Raw genomic sequence first — 17,443 nt, forward strand, 5'->3', positions numbered from 1 at the left:
GGTGGAGGGGGGTGGGCTTGTCCTTTGAAGGGGGGGGTTTGAGCAGGTGGAGCCAGATGGACTAGGCACAGGAATGTGAAGGGCGGACAGAGGTGGGCTGTGAAGTGGAAGGAGTGGAAAGGGCAAGGAGGTGAGCACGCTTAGGGGCAAGACGGGGTGGGCCAGTGGGTTTGAAGAGTTCAGCACAGAAGAGGAAATGTTTTTTCGGAGCAATTGGGGTGGTTCTGGATGAGGGCGTGGGAGTGGAGGCAGAGGCAGTGGATGTATGTGGTGTAGGGGTGCGTCTAGTGGGTGCAGGTGACTGGACAGTATGCTTTGGTGTGGTGGAAGTCTTGGTGCGTTTGTGTGTTTTTGGAGGAGGGGGTGGGCACAGTGGGAGAAGACAGGCAGCTAGTGTGGATGTATGTTGTGTGGGTGTCTGCAAGTCTGGTGAGTGTGTTGCATGTGTCAACAACAGTAGTTGAGGTGAGTGCAGGTGTGGTGTATGGGGTGCATGTATGGATGGCTGCTATTGTGGTGAGTGCAGTAAGAGGAGCAGCAACAGTGACTGAAGGTGCAGTGCATGAGGGTGTGGATGTAGAGGGGACAGAGAGGGAGGCGGAAGAGGTGGGCACACTGGGGGAAGTGGATGTTGTGTGTGCATGTGTCTGTTGGCTGTGTGAATGCTTGTGGTGGGAGGTGTGGTGCTTGTATTTAGAAGTGTGCTTCTTGTGTGTTGATGTGCTAGACTGCATGTCTGAATGTGTGCTTTGGACGGGTGAAGGGAGTGGGGTGCTGGAAGGGATAGAGGAGGTTGGAGTGGGGACGGAATGGCCAGGGAAACTGGCTGCCATCCAAGAGGAAGCCAGAGCCTGAAAAGATCTCTGTAGGGCAGACACAGCACCGTGAATTTGTCTGCTGGCACCTCTGATGCTCGCCCTGGATGGCATTGACAGTGGTTGTCTGCCCTACAGAGATGGTTCTCAGGAGGTCAATAGCCTCCTCTGTGAGGGCAGCAGGGCTGATTGGGGCAGGGGAGGAGGTGCCTGGGGCGAAGGAGACGCTCACCTTTCTGGGTGAGCGGGCACGGGCAACTCGGTGGGGAGCAGAAGGGAGGGCGGTGATGGAATGGGGGGTGGCGGAAGATGTCACTGTAGTGGTGTGGCCACTAGGGTCCCCCGTCGCCAGCGAGCCCCCATCGGAGGAGGTCTTAGAGTCACTACCTCCAGTGGTAGTTGCCTCCCCCATCGAACTCCCCTCGCCCTCCCACCCACTGGTCCCCTGGGCGTCGGATGTCTCTGTCTCCGAGGACCGCTGCTTCCCCACTTGCTGGTGCCTCAGCTCCCTCGCCAGATGTTGCTGCTGTACCAAACCAACACAAGAGAACAGGGATGGGGAGACAAAACAGGAGAGACACTTGTAAATAGCTGAATGGAGGTACATAATGGCCAGACATACACCCACCCAGAAGACACCCCCAACAGGCAGCACCACTCACTATGCCAATGGCCATGCCCCTGACTACTGACAAGAATACTGCTCGACACCCGTCCCCTGGACTACCTAAGGAGGCAACGTGTGGGAGGCCTGACAAAGACCCCCCTACACCCTTTGGGGACCATAATGTACAGGGACACCAGTCAGAGTCCCTGCCCCTAAGGAGCATGAACCCTAATGCACACACAGACATCCTTCCAGACTGAAGAATGTGACATGAGTACTCACCCCCTTGTGACTGCTGTGCAGCCTTCAAGTGCCCATCCAGATTTGGGTACACCACCGCCCGGATATGTCGCATGAGGGGGGTCAGTGCCCGACGGGCACCCCTTCCACGTTGGGAGGACTTCCCCAGCTGGGCGTCACAGATCTTACGCACCCAGTGCCACAGGTCCTCCCACCTCTTTCTGCAGTGGGTGCTCCGCCGGTTGTAGACCCCCAGGGTCCGCACATCCTTGGCGATGGCATGCCAAAGTGCCCTCTTCTGGTGGGCGCTGACCTAAAAGGGTGACATAGATATGGAACACAGAGGTCAGGCACTTACAAGATAGGTACAGCTGGCTATTCGTCCACTATGGGACGGACAGTACTCTCAGACTTACAGGCCATACGCATGCAGCATGCCATGCACCACGGCCCATGCAGGCCCAGAGGTGCACACATATGTCCATTCAACACCATCCATTACACCCAAACAGTGCCCCCCAAACCCAGACTCACCTGTACCTCTGGCCGTCCGCACAGTTTTGTGTACAGGGGTAGGACCCCGTCCACTAGCCTCTCCAGTTCCTCCTGGGTGAAGGCTGGGGCCCCTTCCCCTGCAACACGAGCCACATCCATTGCCAGAGGCAGGCCACAGCAGTACACAGAGTGGAATACCTGTCCACATGAGATCAGGGAGTCAAGTGAATAATAGATGACAAAATCGCATATGTACCGCAGCGGTGTGCACCGTCACCGCCGGCGGGGATCATGATACGCCAGTATTCCCCATAGGCATCCACGTTAACCAATGACGGTGGGAACGGCGGTTAACACCCCCTTACGGTGTGACGTCAACCGCTAGCGGTATGAGGTCACTTCCACAACAAAAGGCCTGGATTACAGTGGGCAGACATTTTGGCAGTAACTACGCATCTATAAATAAAAATGTGCACAATACAGGCCCTACTAGCCACATGAAGCACCTAAGCATGTGACCATCCCGTAATATACCACACATGAAAAACACTTTTCCCTCATTGAGGTGTAGATGTAGATCAGTCAAGAAGCAGTTAATGTTGAGTCACTTCAATGAAATATGCAGTGCACAACTGATAACAATGTGTGGCTATGTATGTGTATTCATCACACCTTTTTGATGCCCCTTGTAGGTACCGACCCTTGTGGCGAGGAAGGTCACCATCAGTGTACAGACCACTTGTGAATATGAGGACCATGGTGGAGCGTCAGATCATAATCAATTACAGACTCACATGTGCAACAATTCAGGAAACTTGTGCTTTACTGTATCCTACACTAACTCCAGGAAATCGTAATCAGCATGTCATCCCTACTGAAGTGCAGGTGCTCTCCACACTCCATTTCCTGGCCACTGGCTCATTTAAAGTAACAGTGGGCATGGGTGCTGGATTTTCACAGCCAATGTTCAGCATGGTACTGACAAGATTTCTAAATGCATTTGTACGACACCTGCAGTCCTATGTGAGGTTTCCACAAAGTACTGACCTCCCTGCCATCAAGTCTGATAACTATGCCTTTACCAACATACCCCATGTTATAGGTGCCATTGATGGCACCCACATACTGATCATCCCCCCAAGAGTCAGTGAACAGGTGTACAGAAACAGAAAGAACTTTCACTCCAGGAACATCCAATTGGTATGTACTGCAGACCAGTACATCTCACATGTGAATGCCATGTTCCCAGTTTCAGTCCATGATTCCTTTGTATTGAGGAACAGTAGTATGCCACAGAGGATGGAACAACTCCAAGAAGACAGAGGGTGGGTCATAGGTAAGTGTGTCTGTCACCAACTGACACATAGCAGACAGCAAGGCTTAACAATGACTACTCTGTATTGCTCCTTTTTCTAGGTGATTCTGGCTATCCAAAATTGCGTTGGCTCCTGACACCAGTGAGGAATCCCAGGACGGATGCAGAGAGGAATTACAATGAGGCCCATGGACGTACTAGGAGGGTGATAGAGCGCACAATAGGTCACCTGAAGGCTAGATTTCGTTGTCTACGTATCTCTGGGGGGTTCCCTGGCCTATGGGCCTGAAAAGGTGTGTAGAATAGTGGTGGCCTGCTGCATGCTGCACAACGCGGCAGTGAGACATTCTATCCCCCTCTTGGAGATGGAGGGTGCTGTATGTCCTGACTAGCTACCTCAGAGAGGGGAGGAGAGTGATGGTGATGATGAGGAAGGGGAAGATGCCAATTCCAGGACCCAACTGATACAACTCTACTTCCAGTAACTGTGTGGGAATTTGGGCTGACATTGGGGTTTGTGACACATACTGTTAGTGTGCTCAGTCATATGGGGGGCAGGGTTGATAATGATAGGTGAAACATGGTCCAGTTCTGCATGGTACAGATTGATATTTTCTGCATTTACTTAGGGCCCACATTTAGGCACACAGGATTCCCTTTATGCACAGATTTGACAATAAAGTAGTTATCAGCCAGTTGCATCCATACTTCACTTTGTTCACAATTTAACACAGGGGACAGTGTTACATGTGTGATATGTGTTTTAGTGGTTGCAGGGAGTGAATAGTGCTATTTACAGTGATGGCAAGTCGTAAGGGGTGGGTGTCCTCAAAGCCAACATGGTGGCAGCCTTGTTGGTAGTATTGATGGGTCCATCTTTTCTTACATTAGTTCATATTGCCTCTTAGCAATGTGTGGTGGCTGACAGAGTGGGATGGTTGCTATGCAGATCGTTGCTGAGTTACTTCTTGAAGGGGGCTTTGTTCTTTGCTGGGGTTCCAGTGCCATATCTTGGCCTGACGGTCCGTTTGGGTGCCTGCTATTGATCTTCAGGGGATGACATGGCAGGCCTATGGGTTTCCTGTAAGGGAAGTTCCTGGGATGTTTCTGCTGATGTGTAATCCCTTGGTGGGTGTCCGGTGCTGTAGTGGGGGCCTCCTGTCCTGTGTGGGTCTCAGACTGGGTTTATACCAGCTGCAGCAGCACTCCTGCATTCTGGCGTTATGCTGTTTCCACTGCTCCATGGCCTGTTGGTGATGTTCCTGCTGCATCCTCTGTCTGTGCTCCAGGGTGGACACTATCTGTGCCAACCTGCCATGGGTATGCTGGTAGGCCCCCGATAACTCTGATATCACGTCCTGGGCTCCTGCATCCATCCTGTGGCCTCCCCCCTGGCCCAATGCCACCCTTGCTCTTGCCCTAGCCCCCTGTGCCTGTGTCCCCTGCACAGGTCTGGCAGTACCACTTGTACTGGGGCCCTAGCCTTTTTGCATTTTGGGAGTGGGAGACTGTGGCCTCTGTACCTGTGTTCCACCAGTCTGTGGCCTGGATACACTGGTGTGGGGACACTTGCCCTGGGCTGCTGGTCTTGACTGGGCGGTAGGGGTGACAGTGGTTTCCTGGGTGGGGCTTCTGCATGGTGACTGTTCAGGACTGTGTGAGGGGCCTCATCCTTTTGTGTTGCTAAAGTTGCCCTACGTGGGAAGGGTATGCCCAGACGTGGGTCCCTTGCTCACTGTGCCACTGGAATCAAGCTAGCCTGGTTGAAGAAGGGTGATACCCTGAAACCGGTCCCAGGATGCTTGTTTCCGGTCCAGGGAGGACCTGGCCTGGCAGTTCGGGCTGGACTGTTCCCATGAGGAACAGGGTCAAGACTGATTTGCATATGGCTGGGTCCAAACTGGGGTGGCATGGTGAGCAAAAGAACGATGGATTAAACCCAGATCTGTGACTGGGGGTGAGTGTTTGCATTGTCAGCACTCCGTCCCTCATCCTTTTGTGTTGCTAAAGTTGCCCTAAGTGGGAAGTGTATGCCCAGACGTGGGTCCCTTGCTCACTGTGCCACTGGAATCAAGCTAGCCTGGCTGAAGAAGGGTGATACCCTGAAACCGGTCCCAGGATGTTTGTTTCCGGTCCAGGGAGGACCTGGCCTGGCAGTTCGGGCTGGACTGTTCCCATGAGGAACAGGGTCAAGACTGATTAGCATATGGCTGGGTCCAAACTGGGGTGGCATGGTGAGCAAAAGAACGATGGATTAAACCCAGATCTGTGACTGGGGGTGAGTGTTTGCATTGTCAGCACTCTGTCCATCATCCTTTTGTGTTGCTAAAGTTGCCCTAAGTGGGAAGGGTATGCCCAGACGTGGGTCCCTTGCTCACTGTGCCACTGGAATCAAGCTAGTCTGGCTGAAGAAGGGTGATACCCTGAAACAGGTCCCAGGATGCTTGTTTCCAGTCCAGGGAGGACCTAGCCTGGTAGTTCGGGCTGGACTGTTACCATGAGGAACAGGGTCAAGACTGATTTGCATATGGCTGGGTCCAAACTGGGGTGGCATGGTGAGCAAAAGAACAATGGATTAAACCCAGATCCGTCACTGGGGGTGAGTGTTTGCATTGTCAGCACTCCGTCCATCATCCTTTTGTGTTGCTAAAGTTGCCCTAAGTGGGAAGGGTATGCCCAGACGTTGGTCCCTTGCTCACTGTGCCACTGGAATCAAGGTAGCCTGGCTGAAGAAGGGTGATACCCTGAAACCGGTCCCAGGATGCTTGTTTCCGGTCCAGGGAGGACCATGCCTGGCAGTTCGGGCTGGACTGTTCCCATGAGGAACTGGGTCAAGACTGATTTGCATATGGCTGGGTCCAAACTGGGGTGGCATGGTGAGCAAAAGAATGATGGATTAAACCCAGATCTGTGACTGGGGGTGAGTGTTTGCATTGTCAGCACTCCGTCCATCATCCTTTTGTGTTGCTAAAGTTGCCCTAAGTGGGAAGGGTATGCCAAGACGTGGGTCCCTTGCTCACTGTGCCACTGGAATCAAGCTAGCCTGGCTGAAGAAGGGTGATACCCTGAAACCGGTCCCAGGATGCTTGTTTCCGGTCCAGGGAGGACCTGGCCTGGGAGTTCGGGCTGGACTGTTCCCATGAGGAACAGGGTCAAGACTGATTTGCATATGGCTGGGTCCAAACTGGGGTGGCATGGTGAGCAAAAGAACGATGGATTAAACCCAGATCTGTGACTGGGGGTGAGTGTTTGCATTGTCAGCACTCCGTCCATCATCCTTTTGTGTTGCTGCCTGCTCATCAGTGTCCAGGGATCCTTCACCAGTGTCCTGTGAGGTGCCTCTGTCTCCCTGGGGGCACTGCCACTCCTTGTCCCGTCTGTTAGGGTGGCATGGGTGGTGGTGCCTGTTGGGGGACAGACATGTCTGTTACAGCTGCATGAACGTTTGAGGTGAACAGGACTGGGCTATTTTGTGCAGGGTTTACTTTCAGTGGCCTTACAGGGTGCCTTTGTGAGGTTGACACTGCATTTAGCATCCACTGTGGGGTTTCATTGTGGTGGGGGGTGTCGTTCCATTCTGGGTACTTGCAGGGGTAGGTGGCTGTGCACAGGGGGAGGGGTATGGGCCTGTTAGTGGTTTTGTGGTCATTCGGGGAGTGGATTCAGTGGCTGTTGCCTAGGTGGGGTGTTGGTCCTGGTGGGTGTGGGTGGGGTGGTGCATGCATTACAGGTATGGTGTATATGGGGTATATGTTGATGACTTACCCAAGTCCATTCCTCCAGTGAGTCCCTCAGGGTGCAGGATGGCCAGTACCTTTTCCTCCCAGACTGTGTATTATGGTGGTGTTGGTGGCGGTCCTCCCCCAGTCTTCTGGACTGCAATGTGGTGCCTTGATGCCATGCCACTGACCTTTCCCGCAGGTCGTTCCATCTCTTCCGGATGTCGTCCCAGGTGCGTGGATGGTGTCCCACTGTAATGACCCTGTTCACAATGGTCAGCCATAGTTCCATCTTCCTTGCGATGGGTGTGTGCTGCACCTCGGCCCGAGTATTTGTGGCTCCACCTTCAGGATCTCGTCCACCATGGTCCTTAACTCCCTTTTTGTGAAGTGTGGATGTTTGGGGGGTGACATGGTGTGTGTGGTGAATGGTGTTGGGGCTGGGAACGCGGTGAGGGTGCTCTTCTGTGGGTCGGTGTGCGTCTTGTGTATGCTGCTGTTCGGTGTCGCCTCTGGTGCTCTCCGTCTTCTTGGCCTGGTTTCGTTGCAAAGGATTGTGGGGTATGTCTAGGGGTGTTTTATGGGGTTATGGATGTGTGTCAGGTGTGTGGGTTACACGCTTATCCAATGTGTGCACTTCTTGCTGTTAAGTCCATATGCCGCCCGTGGCAGTCGGAACCGCCAATGGTCGTCCGGCCTCCAATGTCTGCCAAGGTGATTTGTGCATCATTATTTGGAGGGCGGGATGTGGGTGTGCTCGGCAGTGGCAGGGTGGGGAGGACCGGGATTCCCGCCGACAGGATCATGGCAAAGAGTGGTGGTCTGGTGATTTTTGGCAGGGTTGGGATTTTAGGGCCAGATATAGGAAGCCGTTTGCATGGTGCAAACTGCGAAAATCGCAGTTTGCGCCATGCAAACAGCCTAACGCGATGCTCATTCACAAATTGTGAGTCGGTACCGACTCGCAATTTGTGAATGCGACTCGAAAATAGGAAGGGGTGTTCCTTTCCTATTTGCGACTCGCATTGCAATGTAGAATTGCTTTGTGACCGCGAATGCGGTCGCAAAGCAATTCGCAGTTACCATCAGTGTCACACTGGTGGTAACTCATTCGCAAAAGGGAAGGGGTCCCCATGGGACACCTTTCCCTTTGTGAATGTGGGCATTAAGGTTTTTTCAGAGCAGGCCAAATGGTTTCGTAATTTTTTTTCATTTTGCAACTCGTTTTCCTTTAAGCAAAACGGGCTGCAAAATGAAAAAAAAAACCTGTTTTATTGAAAAAGCAGTCACAGACATGGAGGTCTGCTGACTTCAGCAGGCCACCATCCTTGTGAGTGCAGGGACTTGCTATGGGGTCGCAAAAATACGACCCACCTCATTAATATTAATGAGGTGGGTCTTTGCGAACCCATAGCGAGTCGCAGACGGTGTCTGAGACACCGTTCTGCATCCGAATTTGCGATTCGGAAATTGCGAGTCGGACAGACTCGCAATTTCCGAATCGCAAATTCAGACTTTACTACATCTGGCCCCTAGTTCTTTATATGGCGGGTTTCCATTCACCATCAACGGCAGACTTCTGTTCACCGCCGCCACGGCGGTCGGCGGTGTTTCCCGCCGGGTTCATAATGACCGCCTAAGTAACATGATAGTAGCATTGTTATTATAAGGAAATAAACATTCTAACTTTTATAGGAAAGGTGTGGTTATTCATGGCCAAAGGGGTCATGGTGTGTAGAATTACTGACTTCAAAGATTATTGATAATGTTGATTGGTATTGTTACTGATTTGTATTGAAATTGAGTCCTATGGTGGGATTTACTCTAAGCGCAGGTAAAAGGTCCATCAAACCTCTAACACGTCCCATTATGAATTAAAGATAAGAACCCAAATAAGGTCAGACGCGCTCACATGTGCATACAATGATACTGCTTTATTAAGGGGCACAGCCCCTTGTGAACTGTAGGGAAACATAGCAGCGCCACAAACCATATCAAGGACAACATTGAAACCACCATCAGTGAGGACTCATGTTGCCCACTAGAGGTATGGTACATCATCACAGACAGAAAGCCATTCAAACTAGATGCCATGAATGAAATGCTGGCTGTGATCACATGTACTGTCATCATTGCATCTGCATTGTAAGAGATAGGCCCGACGTAGTGTCAGCCCCAATAGTGGGGATCTCATCACACACCCCTTCCAATTGGTACATTACCCTGAGCTCCCTAATCTGTCCTTTGTCCGTTACCTCTTTTTTCACCTCCACCATGTATAATCCTGAACCGATCCTATGAAAACTCTTGCTCAGTGGGCCACCCACTAAACTGATGCATGACACAAAGCATGCAAATACTACCCCATCAATTCTGCATTGTCAGCACTCCGTCCATCATCCTTTTGTGTTGCTAAAGTTGCCCTAAGTGGGAAGGGTATGCCCAGACGTGGGTCCCTTGCTCACTGTGCCACTGGAAACAAGCTAGCCTGGCTGAAGAAGGGTGATACCCTGAAACCGGTCCCAGGATGCTTGTTTCCCGTCCAGGGAGGACCTGGCCTGGTAGTTCGGGCTGGACTGTTCCCATGAGGAACAGGGTCAAGACTGATTTGCATATGGCTGGGTCCAAACTGGGGTGGCATGGTGAGCAAAAGAACGATGGATTAAACCCACATCTGTGACTGGGGGTGAGTGTTTGCATTGTCAGCACTCCGTCCATCATCCTTTTGTGTTGCTAAAGTTGCCCTAAGTGGGAAGGGTATGCCCAGATGTGGGTCCCTTGCTCACTGTGCCACTGGAATCAAGCTTGCCTGGCTGAAGAAGGGTGATACCCTGAAACCGGTCCCAGAATGCTTGTTTTCGGTTCAGGGAGGACCTGGCCTGGTAGTTCGGGCTGGACTGTTCCCATGAGGAACAGGGTCAAGACTGATTTGCATATGGCTGGGTCCAAACTGGGGTGGCATGGTGAGCAAAAGAACGATGGATTAAACCCAGATCTGTGACTGGGGGTGAGTGTTTGCATTGTCAGCACTCCGTCCATCGCCTTTTGTGTTGCTTAAGTTGCCCTAAGTCGGAAGGGTATGCCCAGACGTGGGTCCCTTGCTCACTGTGCCACTGGAATCAAGCTAGCCTGGCTGAAGAAGGGTGATACCCTGAAACCGGTCACAGGATGCTTGTTTCCGTTCCAGGGAGGACCTGGCCTGGCAGTTCGGGCTGGACTGTTCCCATGAGGAACAGGGTCAAGACTGATTTGCATATGGCTGGGTCCAAACTGGGGTGGCATGGTGAGCAAAAGAACGATGGATTAAACCCAGATCTGTGACTGGGGGTGAGTGTTTGCATTGTCAGCACTCCGTCCATCATCCTTTTGTGTTGCTAAAGTTGCCCTAAGTGGGAAGGGTATGCCCAGACGTGGGTCCCTTGCTCACTGTGCCACTGGAATCAAGCTAGCCTGGCTGAAGAAGGGTGATACCCTGAAACCGGTCACAGGATGCTTGTTTCCGGTCCAGGGAGGGCCTGGCAGTTCGGGCTGGACTGTTCCCATGAGGAACAGGGTCAAGACTGATTTGCATATGGCTGGGTCCAAACTGGGGTGGCATGGTGAGCAAAAGAACGATGGATTAAAACCAGATCTGTGACTGTGGGTGAGTGTTTGCATTGTCAGCACTCCGTCCATCATCCTTTTGTGTTGCTAAAGTTGCCCTAAGTGGGAAGGGTATGCCCAGAGGTGGGTCCCTTGCTCACTGTGCCACTGGAATCAAGCTAGCCTGGCTGAAGAAGGGTGATACCCTGAAACCGGTCCCAGGATGCTTGTTTCCGGTCCAGGGAGGACCTGGCCTGGCAGTTCGGGCTAGACTGTTCCCATGAGGAACAGGGTCAAGACTGATCTGCATATGGCTGGGTCCAAACTGGGGTGGCATGGTGAGCAAAAGAACGATGGATTAAACCCAGATCTGTGACTGGGGGTGAGTGTTTGCATTGTCAGCACTCCGTCCATCATCCTTTTGTGTTGCTAAAGTTGCCCTAAGTGGGAAGGGTATGCCCAGACGTGGGTCCCTTGCTCACTGTGCCACTGGAAACAAGCTAGCCTGGCTGAAGAAGGGTGATACCCTGAAATCGGTCCCAGGATGCTTGTTTCCGGTCCAGGGAGGACCTGGCCTGGTAGTTCGGGCTGGACTGTTCCCATGAGGAACAGGGTCAAGACTGATTTGCATATGGCTGGGTCCAAACTGGGGTGGCATGGTGAGCAAAAGAACGATGGATTAAACCCAGATCTGTGACTGGGGGTGAGTGTTTGCATTGTCAGCACTCCGTCCATCATCCTTTTGTGTTGCTAACGTTGCCCTAAGTGGGAAGGGTATGCCCAGACGTGGGTCCCTTGCTCACTGTGCCACTGGAATCAAGCTAGCCTGGCTGAAGAAGGGTAATACCCTGAAACCGGTCCCAGGATGCTTGTTTCCGGTCCAGGGAGGACCTGGCCTGGTAGTTTGGGCTGGACTGTTCCCATGAGGAACAGGGTCAAGACTGATTTGCATATGGCTGGGTCCAAACTGGGGTGGCATGGTGAGCAAAAGAACGATGGATTAAACCCAGATCTGTGACTGGGGGTGAGTGTTTGCATTGTCAGCACTCCGTCCATCATCCTTTTGTGTTGCTGCCTGCTCATCAGTGTCCAGGGATCCTTCACCAGTGTCCTGTGAGATGCCTCTGTCTCCCTGGGGGCACTGCCACTCCTTGTCCCGTCCGTTAGGGTGGCATGGGTGGTGGTGCCTGTTGGGGGACATAGACATGTCTGTTACAGCTGCATGAACGTTTGAGGTGAAAAGGACTGGGCTATTTTGTGCTGGGTTTACTTTCAGTGGCCTTACAGGGTGCCTTTGTGAGGTTGACACTGCATTTAGCATCGACTGTGGGGTTTCATTGTGGTGGGGGGTGTCGTTCCATTCTGGGTACTTGCAGGGATAGGTGGCTGTGCACAGGGGGAGGGGTATGGGCCTGTTAGTGGGTCTGTGGTCATTCGGGAGTGGATTCAGTGGCTGTTGCCTAGGTGGGGTGTTGGTCCTGGTGGGTGTGGGTGGGGTGGTGCATGCATTACAGGTATGGTGTATATGGGGTATATGTTGATGACTTACCCAAGTCCATTCCTCCAGTGAGTCCCTCAGGGTGCAGGATGGCCAGTACCTTTTCCTCCCAGACTGTGTATTATGGTGGTGTTGGTGGCGGTCCTCCCCCAGTCTTCTGGACTGCAATGTGGTGCCTTGATGCCATGCCCCTGACCTTCCCCGCAGGTCGTTCCATCTCTTCCGGATGTCGTCTCAGGTGCGTGGATGGTGTCCCACTGTAATGACCCTGTTCACAATGGTCTGCCATAGTTCCATCTTCCTTGCGATGGGTGTGTGCTGCACCTCGGCCCGAGTATTTGTGGCTCCACCTTCAGGATCTCGTCCACCATGGTCCTTAACTCCCTTTTTGTGAAGTGTGGATGTTTGGGGGGTGACATGGTGAGTGTGGTGAATGGTGTTGGGGCTGGGAACGCGGTGAGGGTGCTCTTCTGTGGGTCGGTGTGCGTCTTGTGTATGCTGCTGTTCGGTGTCTGCCTCTGGTGCTCTCCGTCTTCTTGGCCTGGTTTTGTTGCAAAGGATTGTGGGGTATGTCTAGGGGTGTTTTATGGGGTTATGGATGTGTGTCAGGTGTGTGGGTTACACGCTTATCCAATGTGTGCACTTCTTGCTGTTAAGTCCATATGCCGCCCGTGGCAGTCGGAACCGCCAATGGTCGTCCGGCCTCCAATGTCTGCCAAGGTGATTTGTGCATCATTATTTGGAGGGCGGGATGTGGGTGTGCTCGGCAGTGGCAGGGTGGGGAGGACCGGGATTCCCGCCGACAGGATCATGGCAAGGAGTGGTGGTCTGGTGATTTTTGGCGGGTTGGGATTTTAGGGCCAGATGTAGGAAGCCGTTTGCATGGTGTAATATTAATGAGGTGGGTCTTTGCGACCCCATAGCGAGTCGCTGACGGTGTCTGAGACACCCTTCTGCATCTGAATTTGCGATTCGGAAATTGTGAGTCGGACAGACTCGCAATTTCCGAATCGCAAATTCGGACTTTACTACATCTGGCCCCTAGTTCTTTATATGGCGGGTTTCCATTCACCATCAACGGCAGACTTCTGTTCACCGCCGCCACGGCGGTCGGCGGTGTTTCCCGCCGGGTTCATAATGACCGCCTAAGTAACATGATAGTAGCATTGTTAGTATAAGGAAATAAACATTCTAACTTTTATAGGAAAGGTGTGGTTATTCATGGCCAAAGGGGTCATGGTGTGTAGAATTACTGACTTCAAAGATTATTGATAATGTTGATTGGTATTGTTACTGATTTGTATTGAAATTGAGTCCTATGGTGGGATTTACTCTAAGCGCAGGCAAAAGGTCCATCAAACCTCTAACACGTCCCATTATGAATTAAAGATAAGAACCCAAATAAGGTCAGACGCGCTCACATGTGCATACAATGATACTGCTTTATTAAGGGGCACAGCCCCTTGTGAACTGTAGGGAAACATAGCAGCGTCACAAACCATATCAAGGACAACATTGAAACCACCATCAGTGAGGACTCATGTTGCCCACTAGAGTTATGGTACATCATCACAGACAGAAAGCCATTCAAACTAGATGCCATGAATAAAATGCTGGCTGTGATCACATGTGCTGTCATCATTGCATCTGCATTGTAAGAGATAGGCCCGACGTAGTGTCAGCCCCAATAGTGGGGATCTCATCACACACCCCTTCCCATTGGTACATTACCCTGAGCTCCCTAATCTGTCCTTTGTCCGTTACCTCTTTTTTCACCCCCACCATGTATAATCCTGAACCGATCCTATGAAAACTCTTCCTCAGTGGGCCACCCACTAAACTGATGCATGACACAAAGCATGCAACTACTACACCATCAATTCTGTATTGTCAGCACTCCGTCCATCATCCTTTTGTGTTGCTAAAGTTGCCCTAAGTGGGAAGGGTATGCCCAGACGTGGGTCCCTTGCTCACTGTGCCACTGGAATCAAGCTAGCCTGGCTGAAGAAGCGTGATACCCTGAAAAAGGTCCCAGGATGCTTGTTTCCGGTCCAGGGAGGATCTAGCCTGGTAGTTTGGGCTGGACTGTTCCCATGAGGAACAGGGTCAAGACTGATTTGCATATGGCTGGGTCCAAACTGGGGTGGCATGGTGAGCAAAAGAACGATGGATTAAACCCAGATCTGTGACTGGGGGTGAGTGTTTGCATTGTCAGCACTCCGTCCATCATCCTTTTGTGTTGCTAAAGTTGCCCTAAGTGGGAAGGGTATGCCCAGACTTTGGTCCCTTGCTCACTGTGCCACTGGAATCAAGGTAGCCTGGCTGAAGAAGGGTGATACCCTAAAACCGGTCCCAGGATGCTTGTTTCCGGTCCAGGGAGGACCTGGCCTGGTAGTTCGGGCTGGACTGTTCCCATGAGGAATAGGGTCAAGACTGATTTGCATATGGCTGGGTCCAAACTGGGGTGGCATGGTGAGCAAAAGAATGATGGATTAAACCCAGATCTGTGACTGGGGGTGAGTGTTTGCATTGTCAGCACTCCGTCCATCATCCTTTTGTGTTGCTGCCTGCTCATCAGTGTCCAGGGATCCTTCACCAGTGTCCTGTGAGGTGCCTCTGTCTCCCTGGGGGCACTGCCACTCCTTGTCCCGTCTGTTAGGGTGGCATGGGTGGTGGTGCCTGTTGGGGGACATAGACATGTCTGTTACAGCTGCATGAACGTTTGAGGTGAACAGGACTGGGCTATTTTGTGCTGGGTTACTTTCAGTGGCCTTACAGGGTGCCTTTGTGAGGTTGACACTGCATTTAGCATCGACTGTGGGGTTTCATTGTGGTGGGGGGTGTCGTTCCATTCTGGGTACCTGCAGGGGTAGGTGGCTGTGCACAGGGGGAGGGGTATGGGCCTGTTAGTGGGTTTGTGGTCATTCGGGGAGTGGATTCAGTGGCTGTTGCCTAGGTGGGGTGTTGGTCCTGGTGGGTGTGGGTGGGGTGGTGCATGCATTACAGGTATGGTGTATATGGGGTATATGTTGATGACTTACCCAAGTCCATTCCTCCAGTGAGTCCCTCAGGGTGCAGGATGGCCAGTACCTTTTCCTCCCACTGTGTATTATGGTGGTGTTGGTGGCGGTCCTCCCCCAGTCTTCTGGACTGCAATGTGGTGCCTTGATGCCATGCCCCTGACCTTCCCCGCAGGTCGTTCCATCTCTTCCGGATATCGTCCCAGGTGCGTGGATGGTGTCCCACTGTAATGACCCTGTTAACAATGGTCTGCCATAGTTCCATCTTCCTTGCGATGGGTGTGTGCTGCACCTCGGCCCGAGTATTTGTGGCTCCACCTTCAGGATCTCGTCCACCATGGTCCTTAACTCCCTTTTTGTGAAGTGTGGATGTTTGGGGGGGTGACATGGTGAGTGTGGTGAATGGTGTTGGGGCTGGGAACGCGGTGAGGGTGCTCTTCTGTGGGTCGGTGTGCGTCTCGTGTATGCTGCTGTTCGGTGTCTGCCTCTGGTGCTCTCCGTCTTCTTGGCCTGGTTTCGTTGCAAAGGATTGTGGGGTATGTCTAGGGGTGTTTTATGGGGTTATGGATGTGTGTCAGGTGTGTGGGTTACACACTTATCCAATGTGTGCACTTCTTGCTGTTAAGTCCATATGCCGCCCGTGGCAGTCGGAACCGCCAATGGTCGTCCGGCCTCCAATGTCTGCCAAGGTGATTTGTGCATCATTATTTGGAGGGCGGGATGTGGGTGTGCTCGGCAGTGGCAGGGTGGGGAGGACCGGGATTCCCGCCGACAGGATCATGGCAAGGAGTGGTGGTCTGGTGATTTTTGGCAGGGTTGGGATTTTAGGGCCAGATGTAGGAAGCCGTTTGCATGGTGCAAACTGCGAAAATCGCAGTTTGCGCCATGCAAATAGCCTAACGCGATGCTCTTTCACAAATTGCGAGTCGGTACCGACTCGCAATTTGTGAATGCGACTCGAAAATAGGAAGGGGTGTTCCTTTCCTATTTGCGACTCGCATTGCAATGTAGAATTGCTTTGTGACCGCGAATGCGGTCGCAAAGCAATTCGCAGTTACCATCAGTGTCACACAGGTGGTAACTCATTCGCAAAAGGGAAGGGGTCCCCATGGGACACCTTTCCCTTTGTGAATGTGGGCATTAAGGTTTTTTCAGAGCAGGCAGTGGTCCAAGGGACCACTGCCTACACTGAAAAAACGAAACCAAATGGTTTCGTAATTTTTTTTCATTTTGCAACTCGTTTTCCTTTAAGGAAAACGGGCTGCAAAATGAAAAAAAAAAAAATGTTTTATTGAAAAAGCAGTCACAGACATGGAGGTCTGCTGACTTCAGCAGGCCACCATCCCTGTGAGTGCAGGGACTTGCTATGGGGTCGCAAAAATACGACCCACCTCATTAATATTAATGAGGTGGGTCTTTGCGACCCCATAGCGAGTCGCAGACGGTGTCTGAGACACCGTTCTGCATCCGAATTTGCGATTCGGAAATTGCGAGTCGGACAGACTCGCAATTTCCGAATCGCAAATTCAGACTTTACTACATCTGGCCCCTAGTTCTTTATATGGCGGGTTTCCATTCACCATCAACGGCAGACTTCTGTTCACCGCCGCCACGGGGGTCGGCGGTGTTTCCCGCCGGGTTCATAATGACCGCCTAAGTAACATGATAGTAGCATTGTTATTATAAGGAAATAAACATTCTAACTTTTATAGGAAAGGTGTGGGTATTCATGGCCAAAGGGGTCATGGTGTGTAGAATTACTGACTTCAAAGATTATTGATAATGTTGATTGGTATTGTTACTGATTTGTATTGAAATTGAGTCCTATGGTGGGATTTACTCTAAGCGCAGGCAAAAGGTCCATCAAACCTCTAACACGTCCCATTATGAATTAAAGATAAGAACCCAAATAAGGTCCGACGCGCTCACATGTGCATACAATGATACTGCTTTATTAAGGGGCACAGCCCCTTGTGAACTGTAGGGAAACATAGCAGCGCCACAAACCATATCAAGGACAACATTGAAACCACCATCAGTGAGGACTCATGTTGCCCACTAGAGTTATGGTACATCATCACAGACAGAAAGCCATTCAAACTAGATGCCATGAATGAAATGCTGGCTGTGATCACAAGTACTGTCATCATTG

General features: G+C 51.8%; 1 protein-coding gene across 1 annotated transcript in view; it reads right to left on the reverse strand.

Moving 5' to 3' along the window:
- ATP10A (ATPase phospholipid transporting 10A (putative)) overlaps nucleotides 1-17,443 on the reverse strand; it is a 1,009,168-nt gene that overhangs the window by 423,399 nt on the left and 568,326 nt on the right. The window lies entirely within an intron of this gene.

This window comes from Pleurodeles waltl, chromosome 8 (genome assembly GCF_031143425.1).
Source record: "Pleurodeles waltl isolate 20211129_DDA chromosome 8, aPleWal1.hap1.20221129, whole genome shotgun sequence".
NCBI lineage: Eukaryota > Metazoa > Chordata > Amphibia > Caudata > Salamandridae > Pleurodeles > Pleurodeles waltl.